Source organism: Ranitomeya variabilis, chromosome 1 (assembly GCF_051348905.1).
Source record: "Ranitomeya variabilis isolate aRanVar5 chromosome 1, aRanVar5.hap1, whole genome shotgun sequence".
NCBI lineage: Eukaryota > Metazoa > Chordata > Amphibia > Anura > Dendrobatidae > Ranitomeya > Ranitomeya variabilis.
Window position 1 is genome coordinate 880,312,544 of NC_135232.1, and position 27,767 is coordinate 880,340,310.

At 43.0% G+C, this 27,767-nt stretch overlaps 1 protein-coding gene across 3 annotated transcripts in view; it reads left to right on the plus strand.

The window, feature by feature from the left end:
- The first annotated feature begins 21,952 nt into the window (after nt 1–21,952).
- The window catches only part of NFKB1 (nuclear factor kappa B subunit 1), a 151,276-nt gene continuing 145,461 nt past the window's right edge, over nt 21,953–27,767 (plus strand). For 2 of the 3 annotated variants that reach the window (XM_077277994.1, XM_077278011.1), the window contains exon 1: nt 21,953–22,091. The gene's annotated coding sequence lies outside the window, so the exon portion shown is untranslated. The remainder of the gene's footprint in view (nt 22,092–27,767) is intronic. The other variant, XM_077278020.1, reaches the window with a different exon arrangement.

Genomic DNA, 27,767 nt, shown 5'->3' on the forward strand with positions numbered 1-27,767 from the left:
AGAACTTTCTATATTCCTTGGTGTCAACAGTTTCTATGTGATCCCATTACACCTGGAGAGATGAGGTGAAAAGAATTATGTATGTCAAAACATGTATTAGCAAACCCATTATACTAAGACAACTATTACCAACATACAGTGACATAATGTTAGATGCCAGTTCTACACTGCTGCTCTACAGACCACATATGTGTATACAGTACAGATAAATCCAACTATTCCAGGTGACCCTGTCTCCAACCATAATCCTTCAGTTTCCCTTTTCTTCTCTATTTGGCCAATGACTACTTCCATCCACAACTTGTTTCTGAAGAATGCACAGACATCGTTGTCTCATGATTATCCTCCTCTCCAACACTTTATAAATCTCATAAATCTATAACCATCCGTGGAACCCTAAATAGTTATAATAACCCCTTTAAGCCCTACAGTAATAATACCTATTCTGTGCCTCCACAAGGTGCATCGGGGCGGCCTGCGGGCAGGTCTCTTTTTGGTTCCTCTGGCATAGAGTAGGAATATAAGACTCTGCCTACAGTACCACCCCAGAGCACGAGCATATCATTATCTGAAAACTTCTAACACTGATTACACAAGAACCACAAGACGGATTTCTTCACCCCAGGTATCATTTTAACCAGTTTAACACTGCCTGCTTGACAATGCCTGTAGTTTACTTAGCAAAAACCTGCTGACAGGTTGGCTTTAAAAGTGAAGCAGATCCATATAGCCCACATTTGGCCAGTTTTTCACAGGGACAGTCCAGTCCTTGTATTAAGATGATTGAATGCTTTATCTGGATGTGGATGTTTAGAAAACTAGCACAGGCTAGTGCAATGAAGGCTACAAATGGGTATGACTCCTCTCATACCTCTCCATATGCAGACATATTTTGTGAGCACGAGCAGTCTTCATTTGGGAAAAATACATAGAATTTTTATTTATTAGTAAGTTGTCTACATTCATGTTTCCACAAATTAATTTTCAGGGGTACTGGTTCTCCTCAAAGAACTATGATGGCTTACTTATAGACTTATTGGCAATGTGGCAATGCTCTATGAGAAGATATATGGAAATTAGCTTTTCTCCAAGAAAATACAGGAGCCAAACCATACACCTATCGGTAGGCAGGTTTAGATCAGGAGTGGATATATTATTGTTGCAACACAGGGGCCCAAGAGGTAGGGGGGGCCTGTTTCCACATCCAAACCAGGTGGAATTGTGCATCTTGATGAGCTCTTCGGCTGCAAAGGGCCTATATATTGTTTTTGCACAGGGGCCCTTTTCTCCCCGTATCCACCAGTGGTGTAGATGACGGTGGCATGGTATGCAGTCCACTTGACAGGACAGGTGCATCATAACCAGGTTTTAGATTAGGAGGGCTGAGGTGCATTGGGAAGACAGGCTTGTAGGGTGCAGCATGGAATAGGACTTTGCTGGAACAAGTACGTCCTCCATGTGACAGTGATGACTGCACAGAAAGTCCTACAGACTAAGGCGCTATCTACATGCAGATGAGATGACGATCACACTACACAGATGACATTTACCATGGCTCGTGACACATTTTATACACTGGACTATTGTTAAGGAACAGCAAAATTGATATCTATACCAGACTGTCCAGGGTAAAACTGTTGTGGTGGCATTTGGATTTAGGTATCTAACTATGCCACTGTCAGGAAAGGAAGTTAAATAGGGTGTGAACTTGCATTCAGCTTCCTTCAGACAAAGGAGGCCACATAATCAGCATTGGAGCCTGAGAAGATAAGTATACCAGATATTATCCCCTCTTTTACTTTCAACCACCACAAGTTACCATACAGTGGATATTATTATAATACATACAATATGGAAACATTGGAATTAAATCATGCACTTTACAATAGGACTAGGGTACATTTCAAGCTATGTTAAAAATGCCCAAGATGACTGTGATCTTATGGATGGGTCAATGACAGTAGCACAACATATATTGTACAATTACTGTAGCACGTATCAGCCTACAGCTTAAAAACAACTGGTGTGGAATGTATGGCTGACTGTCACATGCGTGGCCAAACAGCACAATGGTATTATCCTTTGGCAGGAGCAGTGAGTGTGTAGGCAGACTTGTATCAGTCAGGCCCTCCCTGTATCTGTGGCATGTTTGCTCTGAATTCCAAACCCTAAATGCAGTGCCAGCTAAACGTAAAAGGGGTGATCTCAAGTTTGAAAGTTATTTCCTATTCATGATATTGGGGACAACTTTCTGCTCGCTAGTGATCGACTGTTGGAACCCTTTAAGGAGTGAGGGGCACGTGATCCAGCAATCAGGTAGGGAATAACCTCCAAAGTTGAAAACAACCCTTTAAACATTGCGATGTACAGCAAGCGACGCTAGTGTGAAAGTAGCCTAAACCACATCCTGTCCCACCCATTTTGGGTGAGCTAGTCAGGACACCAAAAGTCATAACATTTTTTGCTCAACTTTGGCAACATTTGAAGGTGTACTGTGCCAGAAAACACCTTCAGAAATTGAGGACTTTTTTTCCGTTCCTCACTATAACTTAAAGGGAATCTGACAGCTAAGGCTGCTTTCACACATCAGGTTTTTTGTTTCAGGCACAATCCGGCAATTTTTGAAAAAAACGGATCCGGTTTTTTTACACGCCGAATCCGTTTTTTTCCCATAGAGTTGTATTAGTGCCGAATTGTGCCTGAAGGACATGCGTTTCATCCATTTTGTGCCGGATCCGTCCCTCCAGGCTTTTTTGCCGGACACAAAAAACGTCCCCTGCAACGTTTCTTCTGTGCGGCGAAAAAGCCTGAAGGGACGTTTCCGGCAATAAACGCATGAAACGGATGTGTGAATGAACGATTCCGGCTACCGAATCCGTTTTTACACATTGAGCATACCCAGAAGCTTTGTTTTCGATTCCGGCATGGGAAAAATTCTCTCTCTCTCCCTCTCTCTCTCTCCCATGCATTTTTGGTATAATGCAGGAACTTGTGGATGCCTCAAAACGTGCCCAGGCCATGACCATTCGGAATACTGGAGTGTTGCATAAAACATCAACATTCCAATATTTCCAAAGTTCTGGCTTCTTCAGGATCCCATGTGAAGAAACAGGCCACAAAGCCTCATGATTTCAACTGCTTCTACAGGAGACCAATTAGAAAATGATGAATCGCAGTTTTGTGGCAAAAATTGATGAGCGTACAAATTAGTTTGGCACACCATGAGGTTAACAAAATCCTCAAAGAAAAAGTCTAGTTCTTTGAGTTCTTTGAGGCAGGTGGTGTCAAACTTGATTCCTGATTCTGCCATAAAATCAGGAATCAGTGGTTCATAATTTTCGGGGGGGGGGGGGGCGCGAGGTCCATATGGGGTCCGTAATGGGGGGTGCTGGTTCATCTTCTGGAATGGGGGGCGTTGCTTCGCCTTCTGTCCTTGGACATCTGAGTGGCGGTTCAGCAGCACCTGAGGAGGAAGGCGAGGAGTAGGAAGAGAAAGAGGACAAGGATGAGGAGGACGAATATGAAAAATAAAGAAATGTGGGATCCTCTCCTTCGCTATCAGTGTCAGAGGCAAGGAAAGCGTATGCCTCCTCCACTGAATAGTGTTTTTGGGACGAACAGGATGAGCGGGACAACATGTATGTAGTGATTGTGTCAGTACTTTATTTAACTGTTTGTGTGTGTGTGTGTGTATGTGTATGTGAGAAAGTGCTTGGTGTAAACTTTTTTGTTTAAAAAGAAAAAGCTAAAAGAAAAAAGGCAGCAACCAGGGAGAAAAAAGTCAGTGAAAAGAAAAGCGTAAAACAGCAGTCACGAGTTCTGATGAGTGAACTGCGTCACTAATCAAAGCTTGGCGGCTGCTGGGTGTGCTCATGGAGGTGGCGAAAAAGAGAAGTGTCTAAAACAGCAGACACGAGCTCTCATGAGTAAACTGCGTCACAAAGCAAAGCTCGGTGGCTGCTGGATGTGTGCACGGGGGTGGGGCAAAGGGGGGTGATAAAGAAAAGTGGAAAACAGCAGGCACAAGCTCTGATGAGTGAACTGCATCAATAATCAAAGCTCGGCGGCTGCTGGATGTGTGCACGGGGGTGGGGCAAAGGGGGGTGAAAAAGAAAAGTGGAAAACTGCAGGCATGAGCACTGATGAGTGAACTACGTCACTAATCAAAGCTCAGCGGCTGCTGGATGTGCGCACGGGGTGGCAAAAAAGAAAAGTGTCTACAACAGCAGGCACAAGCTCTGATTAATGAACTACGTCACTAATCAAAGCTCGGCGGCTGCATGATGTGCGCACGGAAGTGGCGCAAAGAGGGTGTGAAAAAGAAAAATGGAAAACAGTGATCATGAGTGCTGATCGTGAACTGCGTCACCAATCAACGCTCAGCGGCTGCTGGACATGCGCACGGGGGTGGCGCAAAGGGGTTGAAAAAGAAAAGTGGAAAACAGCGAGTACGAGTGCTGATCGCTGAACTGCGTCACCAATCAACGATCAGCGGCTGCTGGAGGTGGGGCAAAGGGGGATGGAGGGGGTAAAAAGAGGAGGAAAGGGGGAAGGGGGGATTGGGGTGGATGAGGAAAGATCATGCAGGGATCAGGGATCAAAACACTTACAGTTGTTGTATCGCTTCTTTCTTCTGTCTTGTCTTTTTCTTCTCTGTTCTGTTCTGTTGTGGTGTCACAGGCTTCTGTGGCACCACAAGGCCCAGCACAGCACAGATCCTGTAGAATGACCACTCTGCTGAAATCCTCAGCTACTGTGAGGAACTGCAGCGCGGTCACAGACAGGTCACAGAGCGGTCATACCACTGCTGTGCCCTGTCATTGGTGTGATCAATGATGACATTGATCGCACCAATTACAGCTGGCCCTGGTGACGTTGGCGTTGCCAGGCACCAGCCTAGGATCGATGCTCTTACAGCTCCGATCCTAGGCAGGTCACAGGCAGGACACAGCACGGTCACACTGTGGCTGTGCCCTGCGATTGGCGCGATCGATGTAATTGTCGATAGAGCCAATCAGAGTCGATTCAGGCGATGACTGGCGTTGCCAGGCACCAGCCTAGGATCGGTGCTCTTGGAGCACCGATCCTAGGCTGGGACATCAGTATTTCAGGCAATCTGATTGCCTGAAACACTGAGGAATGCTGCAATTGTCGGTTCAGAATTGAACATCCAATCTCAGTGATCAAGGTTGCGGTAGGGCGGCGACACCCCCCAGGATGATGGCACCATCAACCCAGAGGTAAGATGGCACCGGAATGTTAATGCGATCACCGCAACTTCGGTCGCAGTGTCACATTAAATATATGACGTAATGATCCATCCATGGTCAAATAGGCCCAGGTCACATAGACAGATCATTATGTCCATTGTCAGGAAGGGGTTATCCTACAGATTAACCGCATATCTGCAGGTTAACAGTGTTATTTATGGTGACAGGTTCCCTTTAAATGTTAGTTTTTGTAAATTACAAAGTTCTATAGTCTTATAAGATACTTTCTACATCAGCTCTTTAAGGTTTTCAAGATTTCTGCTTGCTGATATTCAATAGGACCGTCCACTGTTCACTTGCACTGGAGAAAAATCTGTCCTGCGTCAGTAAGTCCATCTCTTGACCAGTCGCAAGCCCAGGGCTACCACCAGGAATTTCTGGGCCCACTTCTGCACCATGTCATGACCAATCACACGTTACGGCTATGGTCACACGTTGTGTTTTTGCTGCGTTTTATTCTGCAGGCAAAATCTGCTCTCTTTGTAGAAAGAAGCAGCTTAAAAAATCAAGTTTTGCTGGGCTTTTGCTGCTTTTTTAATGCATTTTTTTGCTCCATTGTTATTGTCTCTTGTGCATGCTGATAATGTTTAGTGTACTCCAAATAAAAAAATTATGATGCAACTTTGATATCTGTGTTTTTTGCTGCGTTTTTGCACTTACTGCTTTCTATGGGGGAAAATACGCTGTTAAAACGCTGAAAGAAGTGTCATGCTGCAGTTTGCAAAAGCACAGCAGTTTTCCAATTCAGTCAGGGAAAAAACCCTATGTGTGTGCATGAGATTTCTGAAATCTTAGAGCTTTTGCTGGTACTATAAAATTAAGCTTAAAATTACCATTAAAAATGCAGCAAAAAAAGCGTAGCAAAAGTGCCTCATGCGAACATAGCATATCACATACCTAGCCATCAGCTTTTTTTTGGGGGGGGGACCAAAAGACTCTTTTGGCAGCGCAATACTCTAACCTGTTAAACATTTCTTAAAATGCCCAATACTCTTTTTAGGTACCGTATATTAGGGAATGTGTCACATACATTATTTAAAATGACCAATAATACCAAATACAAAGGACAAATACCATCACACAATGGTCGGACCACATATTACCACCTCATAGTGACCGACTAATATCACATACAAGGCGAAATCTCACCAACTGTGACCAGGACCACATATCACCACCACATAATGACCAAATAATACCACATACAAGGAACATATACTACCATTCCATGACCAGACCACATATTACCACCACATAGTGACCAAATAATACATACAGGGGATAAATACCGCCACACCATGACCAGACCACATATTACCATAAGTGACATTATACACAGGAGCTCTGTACATAGTATACAGTGTACAGTGTCAGTGTACAGGTAATACAGTGATCACTGGGGAAATTATACACAGGAATAATGTATATAGTGTCAGAGTACAGGTAATACAGTGATCACCTGTGACATTATACACAGAAGCTCTGTATATAGTGTATAGTGTACAGGTAACACAGTGATCACCAGTAACATTATTCCCAGGAGCTCTTATGTCACACAAAATAGTTAAGAAATAACATTTCGCACATGTCTACTTTACATCAGCACAATTTTTTAACATAATTTTTTTTTGTTAGGAAGTTAGAAAGGTTAAAAGATGACAAGCGAGTTCTCATTTTTCTAACAAAATGTACAAAAACATTTTTTAGGGAAGACATCACATTTTCAGTGACTTTGAGAAGCATCTATGACAGAAAATACCCCAAGTTGACACCATTTTAAAAACTGCACCCCTTAACTGGCTCAAAACCACATTCAAGAAGTTTATTAATCTTTCAGGTGCTTCACAAGAATTTTTGCAATGTGTTAAGAAAAAATTAACATTTAATTTTTTTTTCACAAAAGTTTTACTTAAGACCCAAATTACTTTATTTTTACTAAAGTAACAATTGGAGAAAATGGACCCCAAAAATTGTTGTGTAATTTCTCTTGAGCACGCCGATACCCCATATGTGGGGGAAAAATACTGTTTGGGTGCACGGCAGAGTTCGAAAGGGAAGCAGCGCCATTTGACTTTTTGAACGCAAAACTTTCGGAAATCATTAGTGCCCCATTTGGAGAGCCCCTGATGTGCCTAAACAGTGGAAACCCCCCACAAGTGACCTCATTTTGAAAACTAGACCCAACAAGGAATGTATCTAGATGTGTGGTGAGCACCTTGATCCCCCAGGTGCTTCACAGAAGTTTATAACCTTGAGCTGTGAAAAAAATCACAGTATTTCCACAAAAATGTTATTTTAGCCCCATTTTTTATTTTCACAAGGGTAACAGGAGTAATTGCATTATACAATTTGTTGTGTAATTTCTCCCGAGTATGCCGATACCCTATATGTGGGGGAAAACGACTTTTTGTGCACACGTCAGGGCTCTGAAAGGAAGGAGTAACGTTTTGGAACGCAGACTTTGATGGAATGGTCTGTGGATGTCATGTTGAGTTTGGAGAACCCCTGATGTCCCTAAACAGTGACCCCATTTAGAAAACTAGACCACTAGATGAACTGATCTAAACGTGTGGTGAGCACTTTGAACCCACAGGTGATTCACAGAATTTTACAATGTTGATCTGTGAAAATGAAAATTTCAATCCCACAAAAATGTTCTTTTAGACTCAAATTTTTTTCATTTTCAAAAAATATAGCAGGAGAAAACAGACCCCAAAATATTGCATTTTCAGAAGGGTAACAGGAGTAATTGCACCATACAATTTGTTGTGCAATTTTTCCTGAGTACAATGATGCCCCATATGTGGTCGAAAACTACTTTTGAGGCACAGTGCAAAGCTCAAATGGGAAGAAGCGCCATATTGGAGTTCAGATTTTGCTGGGATGGTTTCAGGGTGCCATGTCACATTGGCTGAGCCCCTGTGGTGCAAGAACAGCAGAAACTCTGTATATGTGACCTCATTTTACAAACTACACCCCCCAATGAATTCATCTAGGGGTGCAGTGGTCATATTGACACCACATGTGCCTCACAGAATTTTATACCATTGGGCGGTGAAAAAACTAAAACTAAGACTTGACCTCAATCTGTTGTAAAAATTTCTCCTGAGTGTGCCAATATCCTACATGTAATCAGGATATACTTTTCAGGCACAGTGCAAAGGTCAGAAAGGAAACAGCGACATATTATAGTGCAGATTTTACTGTTATGGTATGTGGGTGCAATGACCCACTGGGAGAGCCTCTGAGGTGCCAGAACAGCAGAACCCTCATAAGTGATCCCATTTTACAAACCACACCTCTTAAGGATCATATTGACACCACAGGTGTGCCACAGATTTGTATACCATTGGGCAATGAAGAAAAAAAATAATTACATTTTTACCAGCCAACTTTTGGTTTAGCCCCAGATTTTACATTTTCACAGTGGAAAGTGGGTAAAAATGGCACAAAAATTTGTCACACAATTTCTGATGAACTTGGAAATAGCCCATATGTGCTGTACAGTACTGCTTAGCCATACAGCAAGACAAGGGAGGGAGCGCTATTTGCCTCCTGATGTGCACATTTTTGTAGAATAGTTTCCGGACTCCATATACAGAGCACCTAAGTGCTAGAAGAGCAGAATATCCCCTCAAGTGATCCTATTTTGGAAATTATACTCTTTTGGAGATATATCTACAGGTGTAGTGACAATTTTGATTCCATGGGTGTTTTCCAAAAACAATCAGCAGGGAATTTCCATCTAAATCTCTAAGTGATGTGATTCAGATGAAATCCCCGAAGGATCCATTCGCTATAATGAGGCAGCAGAGTTACTATAGACTCCATATGGCCTCTGTTCAGCAGTTTCCTTTTTTTCAGAAGTGCACAAAATTGTGTCCAAAGTCACTTTTATGCAATTGTAAAAAGTCGGACACAGCCAAATTACAAGTCAGATGTCATCCACAGTGCCTCCATCTGCTGCGGGTTCCACCTGAATCATGTATTTCAGAAATTTACAAAAAATTCCTGTTGTAAGCGCTCAGAGCAGAGCGCAGGATAAATATGAGCCAAGCCTTACTGTGATATATGGGAGTCAGAATGAATAAATCAATAGCAGGTGAAGAATTGGTTTTATTTATTTTTACACTGTTCCTTTTGCGGTATGAGTGATTAGACGTCTTTATTCTCCAGGTCAGTGCAATTACAGTGATATCAGATTTATATTTATATATAAATCTATATATATATATATAGGTTTATATGTTTGGCTGCTGTCACACACTAAAAGATGCTTTTAAAAAAAAACAAAAAACTAGTTTTTGCATCGCCATATTTTTGTAACTATAATTGTTCCATATTTCACCTGACAGAGTCATGTGATGGCTTGTTTTTTTACGGGACGACTTGACATTTTTATTGGTACAATTTTTGGGCACATGACGTTTCTTGATCGCTTTCTATTCCGATTTTTGTAGTGTAGAATGGACAAAAACCAGCAATTCAGGAATTTTTTTTATTTTGTTTTATGCCGTTTCACGTGTGGTAAAATTGATAAGGCAGCTTTATTCTACGGGTCAGTAAGATTGTATATTTTTGTTTTATGTTTTAGCGTTTTTAAACAATACAAACTATTTTCAAGAAGATTGCCTTGAGCAGGCGTGTACTCCGGAGGACAGAGAATGAACTTCAATCCAATATTGCGGCCAGCATGCAGCCAGCGGGTAAGGAAAGGGTGAATCAAACACCCGAAAACCTCACCCATATGACCCAAAACTGGTCCCGCCAAATTCAGGTGACAGGTTCCCTTCAATACACTGGAAAAGTGCTTCTTCTCAGCGGCTGAGTAAGAGCCACCACACGCTGCTGTCTTTTGGCTCCGCTCTGTTGCGGTAACCCCGTGACAAAGAGGTTAATATACTTACCTACCACCGCTCTCTCTGGAGTCCAGCACCGTTCTGCCTCACTTCTCAGTGACGTCACCACAATTGGGCCTATCTGGCTCACTCTGTGCGTCCGTGGAAAGACTTTTACAATGGAAACCAATGGGGGCCTTGTTCTTATGCTCCATAGTCTTAGGCCATTTTCACACATTGCGGTTTTTACCGCGGATCCGCAGCATTTTTGACGCTGCGGACCTGCAGCAGTTTCCCATGCGATTTACAGTACCATGTAAAAATATGGAAAACCAAATCCGCTGTGCACATGCTGCGGAAAAAAACACGCTGAAACGCAGCGTTGTTTTTTCTGCAGCATGTCAATTCTTTGTGCGGATCTGCAGCGTTTCTGCACCCATTGACTTGCATTGAGTCGGGCACATCCGCAGCAAAACCGCAGTTTAGCTGCGGGTGAAATGCTGCAGATCGGGAGGGGGGAGTGTGCGGACGGAATGTGGGCGGAGACTGTGCGTGTATGTGTGTGCGGCCGGGGTCTGTGCGGGGCTGTCGGGGGTCTGTGCGGGACTGTTGGGGGTCTGTGTGGGCTGCCGGGAGTCTGTGCGGGGCTCTCAGGGGTCTGTGCGGGGCTGCCAGGGCTCTGTGCAGGCTGCCAGGGGTCTGTGCGGGCTGCCGGGGGTCTGTGCGGGGCTGTCGGGTGTCTGTGCGGGCTGCCGGGGGTCTGTGCGGGCTGCCTGGGGGTCTGTGCGGGCTGCGGGGGTCTGTGCAGGCTGTCCGGGCATCTGTGCGGGCTGCCGGGGGTCTGTGCGGGCTGCCAGGTGTCTGTGTGGGCTGCCGGGGGGCTGTGCGGGCTGCCGGGGGTCTGTGCGGGCTGCTGGGGGGTCTGTGCGGGCTGCCATGTGTGTGTGTGTGTGTGTGTGTGTGTGTGTGTGCAGGCACTGTCCGATGGGACTACGATACGATACGATACACTTTATTGATCCCGTGGGAAATTATGGAAGTCCCATTGGGCTATGCCTGCTGCAGTGACAGTGATTGACACATTAGCCAATGAAGGGACAGTAGTAGTCCCATCATCCGGCTAATGTGTTGAATGTAAAAAAAACAAAAACAAACATATAACATACAACTGAACATACAACATATGACAGAACATACAACACATAACATGCAACATATAACATAACATACAACAGAACATACAGCATATAACAGTACATACAACATATAACATGCAACATATGACATAACATATAACATACAACATATAACAGAACATACAACATATAACATATAACATAACATACAACATACAACAGAACATACAACATATATCATATAACAGAACACACAACATATAACATAACATACAACATACAACAGAACATACAACATACAACATATAACGTACAACATATAACTGTACATACAACATACAACAGAACATATAACATACAATACATACAGTACATTCATACATTACATACAATACATACATATATACATAGAGTACATACTCACCATCACCTTGTCACCTTGATCACCGAAGCCAGTGTCACCTGTAAAAAATATTAAAATAATAAACAAACACTATACTCCCTGATCCGCAGAAATCCAATTAAAATGAGTGTCCCACGACGATCTCCCGTGGAGAGCAGCAGCATCAGCTGATGCGACCGCTCTCCAGGGGCTCCGGAATACAATGACAGAAGGTATCCTTCCGCACTGTATTCCCCCGCCACTGTAAAAAATAGTCCCTTGTCTCACTTGTGGCACTGCTGCGTGAGAAATTTCCCACGCAGTATTGCCATAAAGTGAGACTCTGAACTAAGGTAACCTCTTTAGTGATGCACAGAAGGAGCCATTGTCTCCTGTCAGTGTGTCACTGACGGTCTATAGAGCAGTGACATCACCCGATGTCACTGTTCTATAGGGGAGATCGTCGTGGGACACTCGTTATTAATTGGACTGCGTCGAACAGGGAGTATACGATTTATTATTTTAAATTTTTTGCAGGCGCTCGAGTATGGTAAGTATGGTTAAATTAAGAATAATAAAATACTTTTTTCTGGCTGTGTCTTTATTGTTTTTTTTTAACTCTTTCACTACTATAGGATTAATAATGGATATGTGTCTTATTGACGCCTCTCCATTATTAAACGGGCTTAATGTCACCTTACATTAGCAAGGTGACATTAACCACTTATTACCCCATATCCCACCGCTACTCGGAAATGGGAAGAGAGGGGCTAAGTGCCGGTATTGGCGCATCTTACAGATGCGCCATTTCTGGGGTGGCTGGGGGCTGGTATTTGTAGCCTGGGGGGCCAATATCCATGGCCCCTCTCTAGGCTATGAATATCAGCCCGCAGCTGTCTGCATAGCCTTTCTGGCTATAAAATATAGGGGGACCCCATGTCATTTTTTGGGGGGTCCCCCTATTTTAATAGCCAGTAATACAGTAAGTATTTTGTGTGACATATCTCTGTGGTGATTTAAGGGCATGAAAATTCAAAGTTGGAAAATTGTGAAATTTTCAAAAGTTTCGCCAAATTTCCATTTTTTTTTCACAAATAAATGCAAGTCATATCAAAGAAATGTTACCACTATCATGAACAGGGCCGTATTTAGATTTTATGTTGCCCTAGGCACTTTTAGTGCTGCCTCCCCCTTTGGTGAGTATGACACTATCGGCAGTGACTTTGGCAAGAATCGCTGATGTGAAAGTAGCCTTTTGCAGCAGATCGGGCAGTTTTTTCTGCAAGTGTCGCGTAACGGATCACTTACAGCAACACTGCGTTTGGCCTCATTTATTCCCTATGGGATTTGCGGCACTTGCCGTGATCTGGCAAATGTGGTACCATACCTCCCAACTTTTGAAGGGAAAGAGGTATAAAGTTTGTGGCGCGCGTAGTGCGCCGAGGCAAATTTTAGGCCACGCCTCTGACCACACCCATTTCACAACTAGTCACACCCATATCCACGTCCCAACCACACCCATTTAGCACTGCTGATCACACTGTTTCATAAACAATAATTATAAAAAAAATATAGCCACACAGTGCTCCATACTGTATAATGGCCAAACATGATGCTCAATACTGTATAATGGCCACACTTGATGCTCAATACTGTATAACGGCCACACACAGTTCTCTATACTGTATAATGACCCCACATGATGCTCAATACTGTATAATGGCCCCACATGATGCTCCATACTGTATAATGGCCACACATGATGCTCCATACTGTATAATGGTCACACATGATGCTCAATACTGTATAATGGCCACACATGATGCTCTATACTGTATAATGGCCACACATGATGCTCCATACTGTATAATGGCCACACATGATGCTTCATACTGTATAATGGCCACACATGATGCTCCATACTGTATAATGGCCACACAAGATGCTCCATACTGTATAATGACCCCACATGATGCTCAATACTGTATAATGGCCCCACATGATGCTCAATACTGTATAATGGCCACACATGATGCTCATCTCCCTCCCATCCCATATGCATGGCTCATATCCCCCTCCTGTATGCATGGCTCATCTCCCTCTCATCCCATATGCATGGCTCATATCCCCCCCCCCTCCTGTATGCATGGCTCATCTCTCAACACCCCCCCCCCCCCGCTCCCGTTTCTGCTCCCGCTCCCATCTTGCATGGCTCGGCTCCCCGTCCGTCGATAGGGAGGTGACCCAGTACTTAAATAAAAAAAAAAGAAAAAACTTGCCCCCCGCATCGGTGCCCTCAAGTGCCTAGTGGCAAATACGGCCCTGATCATGAAGTACAATATGTCATGAGAAAACAGTGTCAGAATCACCGGGATCCATGGAAGAGTTCTAAAGTTATTACCTCACAAAGGGACAGTGGTCAGAATTGTAAAAATTGGCTTAGTCATCAGCATGCAAACCACCCTTGGGGGTAAAGGGGTTAATGAAAATAACAATCAAGGACCTTACTGCTTAAACAATTCCATCGGAGTAGTGTCCTGTGAACCCTGATCTACAACTACTACATGACCAGGATATATCCACTATATCTACTATAGAATGACGTTAGAACGCTGAGATTTTGAAAACTGAGAGGACTTGATACAGAGAGTAGAAAATTATACACTTTCATTATTTAACAAAAAATACATAAAAATTAGAAAGAGAAACTGGAAATCCCCTTCCATGGGGTTGTCTACTACATGGTTGTTTTATCTTGTTAAAATTATAAATGAATTAACATTGCCATTGTTATGGCACGTAAGCACTACAGACAATCAGCAGCTGCAATGTACTCTAATGCTCACAACTTCCATGGATGTCCAAATTTTATCCAAGCGAATTGTGAACACTGAAGCCCATTAGTGAAAACTGATTGGCTGCAGCATTCATGCCTGTGTGGGAGATGAGTGTCTGTTTTTGTTTTGTTTTAACAGGGGAAATACGGTATTTAACCCCTTAGTGACAAAGCCAATTTGGTACTTAATGACCAAGCCAAATTTAACAATTCTGACCTCTGTCACTTTATGTGGTTATAACTCTGGAACGCTTTAACAGAACCCGCTGATTCTGAGATTATTTTGACATATTGTACTTTATGTTAGTGGTAAAATTTCTTCGATATGACGTGCTTTTATTTATGAAAAAACGGAAATATGGCAAAAATTTTAATTTTTATGCCCTTAAATCAGAGAGTGGCGTTACACAAAATAATTTCTAAATAACATTTCCCATATCTCTACTATACATCAGCACAATTTTGAACGTTATAAGGGTTAAAAGTTGACCAGCGATTTCTCATTTTTACAACAAAATTTACAAAACCATTTTTGTAGGGACCACATCACATTTGAAGTCACTTTGGGGGGTCTATATGACAGAAAATACCCAAAAGTGACACCATTCTAAAAACAGCACCCCTCAAGGTGCTCAAAATCACATTTAAGAAGTTTATTAACCCTTTACGTGCTTCACTGGAACTGAAGCAACGTGGAAGGAAAAAATGAAGATTTAACTTTAAAAAGAAACAAAAAAACATTTCAATGCAGAAACAATTTTTTTTTATTTTCACAAGTGTAAAAAGAGAAAATGAACCACAAAATTTGTTGTGCAATTTCTCCTGAATACGCTGATTCCCCATATGTGGGCAAAAAATACTGTTTGGGCGCACGGCTGAGCTCGGAAGGGAAGGAGCGCCCTTTCACTTTTTCAACGCAGAATTGGCTGGAATTGAGATCGGACGCCATGTTGCATTTCGAGAGCCCCTAAACAGTGGAAACCCCCCACAAGTGACCCCATTTTGGAAACTAGACCCCCCATGGAATTTATCTAGATGTGCGGTGAGCACTTTGAACCCCCAAGTGCTTCACAGAAGTTTATATCATACAGCAGTGAAAATAGCAAATCATATTTTTTCCACAAAAATGATCTTTTTGCCCCAATTTTTTTATTTTCCCAAGGGTAACAGGAGAAATTAGATCCCAAACATTGTTGTGAAATTTGTCCTGAGTATGCTCATACCCCATATGTGGGGAAAAGCCACTGTTTGGGTGCATGGCAGGGCTCAGAAGGGAGGAATCAGCGTTTGAATCAATGGTGGCGCCATCTCGCGGTTGGAGATCCCCTGATGTACCTAAACAGTGGAACCTCCCAATTCTAACTCCTACCCTAACCCCAACACACTCCTAACCCTAATCCCAACCCTTACCATAACCCTAACCCTAACACACCCCTAACCCCAACCCTATCCATAACCCTAACCACAAACCTAACTCTAACACACCCCTAACCCTAATCCCAACCCTAGCTGTAATCCAACCATAACCACAACCCTTACCCTAGCCCAAACCTAACATTAGCCCAACCTTAACTTTAGCCCAACCTTAACTTTAGCCCAACCCTAACTTTAGCCCAACCCTAACCCTAGCCCCAACCCTAACTTTAGCCCAACCTTAACTTTAGCCTAACCCTAACCCCAACCCGAACCCTAGCCCAACCCTAATTTTAGCTCAACCCTAACCCTAGCCCTAACTTTAGCCCAACCTTAACTTTAGCCCAACCCTAACTTTAGCCCAACCCTAACTTTAGCCCAACCTTAACTTTAGCCCAACCCTAACCCTACCCTAACCCTAACTTTAGCCCAACCCTAACTCTAACTTTAGCCCAACCCTAACTTTAGCCCCAACCCTACCTTTTGCCCAACCCTAACTTTAGCCTAACCCTAACTTTAGTCCAACCCTAACCCTAGCCCCAACCCTAACCCTAGCCAAACTCTGACCCTAGCCCAACCCTAACCCTAACTTTAGCCAAACCCTAGCCTTAACTTTATCCCAACCCTAGCCCCAACCCTAACTTTAGCCCAACCCTAACCCTAGCCCAACCCTAGCCCTAACTTTAGCCCAACCCTCACTTTAGCCCAACTCTTACTTTAGCCCAACTCTAACCCTAGTGGAAAAATGGAAATAATTTTTTATTTTATTTTTACCTAACTAAGGGGGTGATAAAGGGGGGTTTGATTTACAATTTTTTTTCTATTTTGATCACTTATCAAAGTGATCAAAATGAACCAATAGGAAAAATTTCCTATTGTTGCCGGGTGCTGGCCGACAGATATCGGTGGGCGCAATGCGCATGCGTGTTGTGAATTCTGCTTTTGGGCTCCCTCCGGTGGTTGTTGGTGGTAGTGCAGTTGTCTTGTGGTTGTAATCCAGGGCAGGTGTTTCTGCTGATTGCAGCTCTATTAGGTATTTAGGTGTGCAGGATCCATGAGTCTGTGCCAGTTGTCCATTGTACTTGGAGGGATTGCATCTCTCCCTGGCTCCTCATGCCCTGCTGCCAATTCAGCTAAGATAAGTGTCTGTTTTTTTGTCTCTGTGCACACATGCAGTGTGCTTTGCAATTTAGTGCAATTCATTGTGTTTTTGTCCAGCTTAGACTTTGTTTGGATTTTTCAGTCATGCTGGATTCTCAGGAGATGCAGATATACTTTCTATGTCTTTAGTTAGATGTTGAATATTTGTATTATCTGCTGTGGATATTTTTAGGATTTTAATACTGGCCGCTTAGAATTCTGTCCTGTCCTTTTCTATTTAGCTAGAAGTGCCTCTTTTGCTAAATCCTGTTTTTCTGCCTGCGTGTGTTTTTTCCTCTTATACTCACAGTCAATATTTGTGGGGGCTGCCTATCCTTTGGGGTTCTGCTCTGAGGCAAGATAGAATTCCATTTCCATCTATAGGGGTATTTAGTCCTCCGGCTGTGTCGAGGTGTCTAGGACGTGTGTCATGTTTCCCAATGGCAGGGAATTTGTCAACGTAACACGGGCAAAAACAGGACGAGCTCTAGGGTGATGGAACCTGAGCTGACCGCGATCCTGAACCTCAACACTCAACTAACAGTAGCCGGGGGACGTTCCTGGGGGGCCCCTAGACGTCTCGCGCCAGCCGGAGATCTAGCTTCCCCTATCAGAAGAATAACAGACCTCACTTGCCTCCAGAGAAATATTCCCACAGAGATAGCAGCCTCCCACATATAATGACGGTGAAATGAGAGGAAGGCACAAACGTAGTTATGAAAACAGATTCAGCAAAATGAGGCCCGCTTAAGCTAGATAGCAGAGGATACAAAAGGTGAACTGCGCGGTCAGGTGAAAAACCCTTCAAAATACCATCCTGAAATTACTTGAACTCATGTGCCAACTCATGGTACATGAGTGGTAATTTCAGCCCACTAGAGCAACCAGCAGCAGAGAATTACATATCTGCAAGCTGGACTAAAAAACATGAAAGCAATCATGAAACAGGGAAATACAGACTTAGCTTGTCTTGAAGGCCTAGGAGCAGGTAACAGAGACACACACTGATACATTGATAGCCGGCAAGGGAATGACAGGAAAGCCAGGTTAAATAGGAAACACCCAGCCACTGATGGACAGGTGGAAACCAGAGACCGCAACCCACCAAAGTCACCCAGTACCAGTTGTAACCACCAGAGGGAGCCCAAAAACAGAATCCACAACAGACGTGTTAGGTACATCCCACGGCTACTTCTAGTTGCGGTGTTAGTTTAGGGTTGGCGGTCAGTACAGGTACCACCTACTCCTGAGAAAGTCTCTCATGCGGCTCCAAGGTCACCGGATCATAACACATGCGCTCACCATTTTCTTCCCAGAAAAAGATGCTGGAGGCCTGGTGGACTTCACGGGGTGGTAGGGACTCCGGAGGTACCCCATTTCTCTCTCCTCTGATGTGCGATCAGGTCAGAGAAGAGAGAAATTAAATGGAAAATCAGATTTTTTTTTTTTTTGCGTTACCCATTATTCCGTTAATGGCGACCACAACATTTTCTGTTAGTACAATAAACCTCATTTCAAGGCAGAAACATTACTGTGTCCAACAGTTATTAGATATATGAAACTGAAATAGCTGTTGCAAAAAAAAAACAATTTTTATAAAACATTAAGCTTAAGATTAATAGGGGTGCCCAAACTTTTTAATATAACTGTACATCACAGTTTGTATACATGAGGATGTGGAATCTAATACTCATAGCAGTTTACTATGCATTTTACTCCCTCATATAGCACCATCATATTTCACATCGCATTACAGACAAGACATTATTATCGCTGTCCCCATTAGGGCTCACAATCTAAAATTCCCAATCATTATGTCTTCAGAAACCTATGCAAACCCAGGAGGAACATACAAACTGTAAGCAGATGTTAACCTTGGAGGGATTAGAACCCAGGACCCTGACTCTGTAAAGAAAGAGAGCTAGCCACTGAGCTATCGTGTTGCCTATTTAGCATTTTAACAGGGCAGTTATTAACATTAGAGGATGTTTCATTGGTATATTAGGCACCTATCCAGATGGTCAACCAGCTGGGACCCCAACTGATCATGAGAACTGATCAAGTCTCCTGTGTGAATGCTGCAGTGAACAAGTGCGACGACGGCTCCATTCACCTTCTATGGGAAAAATTCTTAACAGGGTTTAAAAGGTTTTTGAGGCGATTACGTTTTCTTGGTGAGAATCAGATACCAAGAACTGTTATTGCCTACTTACGCACTGCCCATAGACTATAAATGATCGGGCAGTTGGCATTATTCTTTGCAATGCATAGCAGAGCACCTGCATGACAGAGAATGAGTGGGGAGCCAGCTATCAGACACAGCCAGACTCCCCATAGATAAGGCAGAGATGGTTTGCTACTGTCTCTGCCTTCCCAATCATTGTATACACAATAATATGAAACTCTGCAACGCTTCCTCATCCGGACGCAAGGGTCATCGCTGGGTGTAGGGAGGGAGCAGGACCTGCTGATCCTGGGAAACCTAGTGAGCTCTGTTATGCAGCCTGGACGCTGAATTTCTCCTGTAACTCAGGCTAATATACCAGTCCCAACTACAGGTGAAATCAGAGGGGAAAAAGGGATTTAAATACCCCTCAAAAGGTCTTTTATGACATATTGGGAGAGGGGGGCTCAATATATGAAATAAAAATAAAAAAATCAGGAAAAAAAGAAAAGCAGGTGACAATCTAAGTTGCTGTTAGTAGCCATGTCCCACAAAAACAAAAAAAAATGTGTCCAGTGTATAAAAATAATTTTCATGGAAATAGGTACAAATTTAAAAATATATTTTAATGGTCCATTATCATTAAACATTTAAAAAAAAAGTGAGAAACTGACTTTTTTTTTCATTTTGCCACTGATATCAGCCAAAAAAAAGTATGAAAATAAGATAAAAATTACGCTCAATGTGTCAAGGAAAAAAAAGATGCAAAAATTATTTTAATTAAAAATAAAAAGACAAGTCTTTATATCGCATGCATGAAAACACCAGAAAGTGTGCCTGGGGTTAATGGCCAGGTACACACTTCATGGCCTTAGGCTGCCGTCACACTAGCAGTATTTGGTCAGTATTTTACATCAGTATTTGTAAGCCAAAACCAGGAGTGGTGTCATGAATCCCAATGGCTAGGGATAGCACAGGACAAGCAAAGTACAAATATATTACGGACGAGCTCTAGGGTGATGGAACCTGGGCTGACCGCTGCCCTACGCCTGACAAACGCAACTAGAGATAGCCAGGGAGCGTGCCTACGTTGGTTCTAGACGCCACGCACCAGCCTAAGAGCTAACTAGCACTGCAGAGAAAATAAAGACCTCACTTGCCTCCAGCGGAATGAACCCCAAAAGATATAGTTGCCCCCCACATGTATTGACGGTGAAATGAGAGGAAGGCACACACATAGAGATGATATATATAGTTTTAGCAAATTGAGGCCCGCTGTAAACTAGAAAGCAGAACGATACAAAAGGGGACTGAGCGGTCAGCAAAAAACCCTAATAAAAAAAACCATCCTGAGATTACAAGAACCCATGTGCCAACTCATGGCACATGGGGAGAACCTCAGTCCACTAGAGCTACCAGCTAGCATAGAGACATAATAAGCAAGCTGGACAAAAAAACCAAACAACTGAAAATCAGCACTTAGCTTATCCTGAAAGATCTGGGAGCAGGTAGGCAGGAACCAAACAGAGCACATCTGAATACATTGATAGCCGGCAAGGTAAATGACAGAAAGGCCAGGTAAAATAGGAAACACCCAGCCACTGATGGACAGGTGGAAACCAAAGGCCGCAACCCACCAAAGTCACCCAGTACCAGCAGTAACCACCAGAGGGAGCCCACAAACAGAATCCACAACAGAGTGGGTGATAAATCCAGAAGTGGTGAATATGTTTCTATTATACTTTTCTTCTAAGGGCTTGTTTCCACTTGCGAGAAACACGTCCGTGTCTCGCATGTGGAAACCAAGCTCTGGTGCCGGCACTTGGGAGCGGAGCGTGCGACCGCATAGCAGCACATGGAGCCGCATGCTCCGCTCTGGAGTGCCGGCGCCAGAGCTTGGTTTCAACATGCGAGACACGGACGTGTTTCTCGCAAATGGAAACAAACCCTAATTGTTCCACTCCTGGTTTTGGCTTACAAATACTGATGTAAAATACTGACCAAATACTGCTAGTGTGACGGCAGCCTGACGGTGCTTTCACATTGGGCTCAGGACACGCTCAGGGGTCCTGTTGGGGCATACGTCTGAACCCCCCTCTTCCCGGAAAACGGGATTTGGACGTATGTGCCGACGGGGTTATAGACTACAACGGTGCCATCATTTTCGAGTGAGTACACCAACCCTCAGACGGTGTCCGCCTCCAGTAGCGCATTTGCCCAAAAATGTTGCATGACAGAGCGCACGTTCCCTCTGCTGGCACCATTATAGTCTATGACTTCGCCATCGCATATGCCCGAATCCCATTTTGCGATGGGGGTGTTTTCGGATAAATGTCCCGGATGGGGCCACCAAAAGTGTACCAAGCGCAATGTGAACGCAGCCTTACACATGAGGCATAGTCCTGGCACTACACAGGCTGGAGGGCAGGTTTATCACTGTATGTCTGACCCAAACCCTCAGGAAAGGATGAGGGCACATGTCATTGTTACCAAGAGGCAGAGCCTAGCTGCTCAGAAGATGCTGATAACTTGTATCAGTGCCAGCCATGAAGGCATTGATGCCAGACCACAAGATGTAAAATCCCCATGACGTGCTGTCATTCCTCTGAGCGCGACATTTTATTAGCAGGCCTCCTCTCACTACACTGACACTAATGGGAATTTCCAGTCAGGAAGTGAGAACAAGAGCGACTTCTTGAGAGCAGAGAAGCTCCACACCTCCAGCCTGGGAGGAGGAGGAACCATAGTGATGAGCAGAGCTCAGTTACACCCGCCCCGAGCACCGACAAAACAAGGAAACTGAAAGGAGCTCGGCCACCAGAAGAAGCCTGCGGGCTCTGGGCAGCAAGGAGCTCCTTGGTCATCATCACTGCTGGACCCTGATGTCACCGCAGGAGAGCAGCCCCTAACAGGTAACACAGGGGGCGCTAGCACCTGGTGTGGGACTACAAAGCCCAGCATGCCACACTGGCAAAGTGTGGACACTTCTCAGACACTGGGCAGATGGAGCAGAATAGAGAATATGTTGCCACAGGTGAATGCATTCCTCTAGAATTATTCATCCTATACACAGCCCTAGTATTGTCACCTGCAGGGCGAGGGTCCCGCACTCCCTACGGTGGGTACAGCCTGGCGTGGCACATTTTGTGGCCAGTCACAGTGTGACATGAGACGTGTTGTCATCCGTCACCTTGTGTATGAATGATTACCTCCAGCTTCGCTGGCCGGCGTCATCATTCTGTGGATTTCCCACCGGTCAGATGTTTCTGAGTGACAGATGCTCAAAGCTTTATTAACATCTGCGTTGTGCCAGACCTGTCAACAATGGAGCCCAATATAGCCCCTCGGACCCCAGATAACGGGGTCTGTTTTAGTGGCAAGAACAGCGCCGTCAGATGGAGCGGAGCGCTTTACGCTGATGTGGACACAGTAGGTGCAACATGGATACAAAATGCTATTTATAAAATTGATAAATATTTGACATGATATTTTTTTCCTCCACACACACAATATCTTCCCTTTATTATGAAGCGACGACAGAGTTGCAAATGCTGACGGACCCCATTGACTTTCATAGCATCTTTGTGGCTTCCACTATTCTTGCTGCGAAAAATGATAGAAATCCCAAATTTGGGTCTCAGCACATGAAAGGAGAGGATGATTTAGCCGAATTTTTGATGTTGGATTTTTACAGTGAAGTATTTTTGTGTATGAAGTAAAATATTAGAATGTCTTCACCCTTCGCTTTTGGTTTGTGGCAATTCAGTAGCAATTTATCATAACGCAGCGTGCTTAAAGTATGAGGTTTCTTCCATAGGCTTCTTATTAGAACCCCAAAAATGACTGGACAAAATTACACAAATTAAAAAAAAGCAATAAAAAAGCATAAAACCCCCCACACGTCAAACATCAGATTTTCTGCCTGTGTTTTATTCTTCCTCCGTGTACCTTTTTTTAACTGCTCGGAATAGTTTTGTGGGGTCTTGTAGAAAATATCACTGACCAAAAAGTGTACCAACAGTGAAGTAAAAGTCACAAATGGGGGAATTTATTAAGACTTTTGCCTTAGTTTTTTTATGTTGAAAAGTCCCCAAATTTGTCGCACATTGCTTTTGCGCAAAGGGTTTGCAATTTTGGGGTTTTTTACTCCACTTTGTGGGAATAGTGGACATGGTTAGCTGTGAAAATAGGTCAAAGTCCACGTTCACACTGTCAGTTTTTTATTTCACTATTTGTAAGCCAAAACCAGGAGTGATAAATGCAGAAGTGCTGACGTGTGCTGGTTTGACACTGCATTTAACTTATGGTTTTCCCATTTGTTTGAAAGTGTGAAAAATGCTGAAAATATTTACATGCTGAAGATTTGAAAAAAATAAACATGATGGTTCAAATCCAAAATGATAAAATAAGCAGATTGTGTATGAGATTTCAGAAATCTCACTCTCTTTGATGGTACTGTAAAGTGCATTGTATTTTACCCTTGAAAAATACGTGGAAAAAGTACAGCGTGTGAATAGGCACTGAAAGATAAAAACACAGATGACTGCATGATGATTTCTTGTTTCAATCAGTTTTGATTTGCTAAGAAACAAAATCAGTCTTCAAATCAGTTCGGTCACCAGATTTCACAATATACAGCAATCTGCATGTGCAATATTATATAGATTTCTTAAACCTGATAAGACTGGTGTGCTTACTTTGAAAATCCATGTGAGAATAGCTGTATAATCCTCCTTGAAATTAACCTTCCTTATATTAAAGGGATCTTATGGGCATCTATAATTGATGACCTGTCTTTAGGCTAGGTTTTCAGTACTAGGTTGGTGGGGTCCGATACCGGGCACCACCACTCCTCAGTTCTTGTTAGCTGTTGTGGCGGCCAGATATAAACATTGAATTGGTCTGACCAGCTTCCGCTGCCTAGAACTCACAGGAAAAGGTGATATGCCGTTCTCACCAAAGCTAATAACAGGTGTCAGAATCCAACCAGTTTGTTATTGATGACCTTTTAGTCAGGTCATCAATATTTCATGTGGGAGAACTCCTCTGTAATGAGCATTTACATTTGCATGCTTTAGTTCAAACCTATACAGCTGTTTTTAAATGGATCATCAAAGTAAGTACACCAGCCTTAAGAGGTGTAATAATGTATGCAGTTTGTATTGTAACATCTAATCACAGATCCTCTTAGACTTCTGTGAAACACAGTCCGTGTTCTGACCATGAAGTACGGAATGGCCACAGGCCTCCCAACCTGAGCTCGGTTGCCCCATAGGCATATATGAAGCTGCTGCGTTCATGTCGGGAGACCCCGTGGCCAGTCGGTACATCACGGTTTTTACAAGGAGCTTGTTTCACAGATGTCTACATATGGCCTAAGGTTTGTTTCATGCATCTGTGTGTTCTCGTTCGATTTTTTTTGTCATCCTATTTGCTTCAGTTTTCTTTCCTCAATTCGCTTTTTTTTACAACTTGAACTTTTATGTCCATTGACAAATAATATATCGGTTAAAAACAGATGAAACTCTGAAGTACAATGTCTTCAATGTGTTAATCCCTTTTAAACAGTTCTTCGGAGTCTTCATAGTGGTCCAGCTCAAAGTGGATGAAAATAGGACTTAGGCCATGTTCAGTATTTTCCATCAGTATTTGTAAGCCAAAGCCATCAGGAGTGAACAATCAGAGGGAAAGTATAATAGAAACATGTCACCACTTCTGTATTTATCTCCCACTCCTGGTAAATGCTGATGTAAAATACTGACCAAATACTGAACGTGCGAACGAGGCCTTAGTTGGAGTCTCATGAACCAGAGATAAAGATCCATTTTTAAAACTGATGTATGGATAGATAAAACTCTATGTCTCAGTGTACTGTCCAAGAAAAAAATGGAGAGCACAAGGACATGTCACCAGCATGGGTGACTATAGCCTTAGATTTTGTAGAATATCCTGAAAACTTGGACAATTTGTTTCTAATTTGTCACCTGTATGCAATCCACCCTTTTTGCATATATTACTGCACCCTTGCAGCTAATTGCATGAAGTATATAAGTTAATATACATGTGACAGATAGGATATCTGTACGCCTGAAGATTTAGAAATTCCACTACCCTTAGGATTTGCTCACACAGATGATTTTAGGGTCTATTCACACACCATGGGCAAATTTGGCCTTTTGTCAAGGTTTCACAAAATCTGGCAAAACTGTGATTAGACCACCATGTGTGAGAAATATTATGGTCAGCTGTCTATTGATTTAGGAGTATTTTTTGTTCTCCGTTATTTTCAGTGGATTTGAAAGAAGATCCTTTCAAAGGGAGATTTCCAACTAACAAATGATTACCTATCCAGTATGGGGGAGTATGGGGTTTTACATCTTGGTGTACCCACTACTTGGACCCCACTGATTGACATAATTGAAGACTTTTGTCCTCTGTTCTCCCCTGGCTACAAAACGACAAGTAGGTGTTGAATGGAGTGGCACATATATGACCCACTACTCCTTTTAAATCTACTGCTCGTAGAAAACTGCGGGATGAGTGCCACTCAGCTATCTTTGCATTTTCAGTTCCAGGTAAGGGAACACAAGGCAGAAGTGTCCTGTTCAAGTTCTTGGTTTCCAGAAAAGAGTGCAGATAAATGGATTTAATGTTTCATTTTCCAGATTACTACTGCCTTTAAAAGGATTGCCACATGTTCTTTAAAGGGTAAAATTGCAAAGTGGTTGTAAAAGGAAGCAACTGAAAAATGTACAACTTCCAAATCTCCTCCATTGGAATGCAATCATTTTTTATTTTGTTTACTTCCCATCACCTAGGTCACCTGCTATCACTGCAGTCCAACAGGGGTGGCCAAACATGTACAGTGCTTACACACCTTGTCCGATAAGGCTGTTAGGTGCTTTTATGAAGCTGGTGAGATCAATGGAGCACATTGTTAGGGCTCGTTCACACGTCAGTGTCGCCAGTATGTGTGGTGACAGTTTTCACACGTATCAGAGACACTTACACACGTAGACCCATTCAAGTGAATGGGTCTGTACATGGGTCAGTGTGTTTCCATGGACCGTGTGTCCGTGTGACCCACACATAGACATGTCCGTTTTACCGGCAGCACGGGCCGCAAAACGTCCTGCACACGGATAATGCACTGGAATGTCATCCGTGTGACACATCCCGGCGCCTGAGAAGCGGTGGTACAGTAAGCGCTGTTCCCCAGTGTCTGGTGCTGAAGATGGCTCTCACCATTCTACCCTGATCTGCCGGCGAGCAACGCAGCAAAGGAGAATAATGAGAGTTGTATTCAAGTCAGAACAATGACAGCAGGTGGCGGCTGATGGGACTATTTCTCCCATCAGCCCTCACCTGCTGCTGTTAATAACAGTGATAGCAGGAGCAACTGATGGGAGTACTCCTCACCTGCCATCTGCGCTGTAAATAAATAAATAAATGAAAAATCCGGCTTGGGTTCCCATGTATTTTCTATATCCAGCCAGGCAAAAGTCACAGCTGGGGGCTGCAACCCTCAGTTGTCAGCTTCAGCAAGGCTGGTTATCAAGAATAGAGGGGTCCTCACACTGTTTTTTTTTATTATTTAAATAAATAATTTAAAAAACGGCGTGGGGTGCCCATTCATTTTTTACAACCATCCGTGCTAAAGCTGACAGCTGGGGGCTGGTATTCTCAGGCTGGTAAGGGGCCATGGATATTGACCCCCCCCCCCCCCCAACCTAAAAATAGCAGCCTTTAAGAGTGTGAAAGCACCCTTACTGGTCATTGCAATTCTGACTTTGATAATGTGTCTGCTGAAAAGTTTTCTTAAAAGAACAGGAAGTATAAATCTAAAAAGCCCCAGTCACCAGTGTGAAAATTGCAAGATTACCATTTTTTTTTTAAATAATTAAACAATATGTTTAAACAATAGGTCCTATTTTCTGGTCTTAGCTTCCCTTTAATGAAAGCCGTAATACCATAGTTTGTTGTAGTAATGGCACAAACACAAGATTATACAGTACATGTGGAACCTCACTCTAATGACTAGGATCAAATATACCATCAATCTCAGCTGGTTTAGTCTGTAAGTGCCATGGTCATTGCTCTCTTTGTCACTCTATTGACACCTCTGAAATTCAATCTCATAGTCAGAGGAACTAAAAAAGATTTGTTAAAAGAGGAACAATAATGTTTATCAAACTGAAATAAAAAAAAACATATTTTTTTTTATTTAAGCCATGTTCACTTGTCATCAGTTAATAACAGATGCAATGCTAAATCCCCCCAAACAAAACAGATCCATTACATCGCAGCAAAGGTGGATGCAAAAAGGAAAACATAGTTTTTGTTTTTGAACGAATCCGTTTTGATTGATTCACAACAGATTTTATTATATTTCCACTCCCATTTAATAACTCTTACAGTTACGTTAATGGAAAAATAAGAAAAAAGAATGAGGTGAAATATCAACCCCTTTCTTTCTCTAACTCCTTTCCGACAAGTGATGTACATGTTGGGTGACCACATATTGAGCAGGCTCAGGAGCTGAGCCTGCACTGTTCCCTGCAGATGCTGGCAGTATAATACAGCCACTG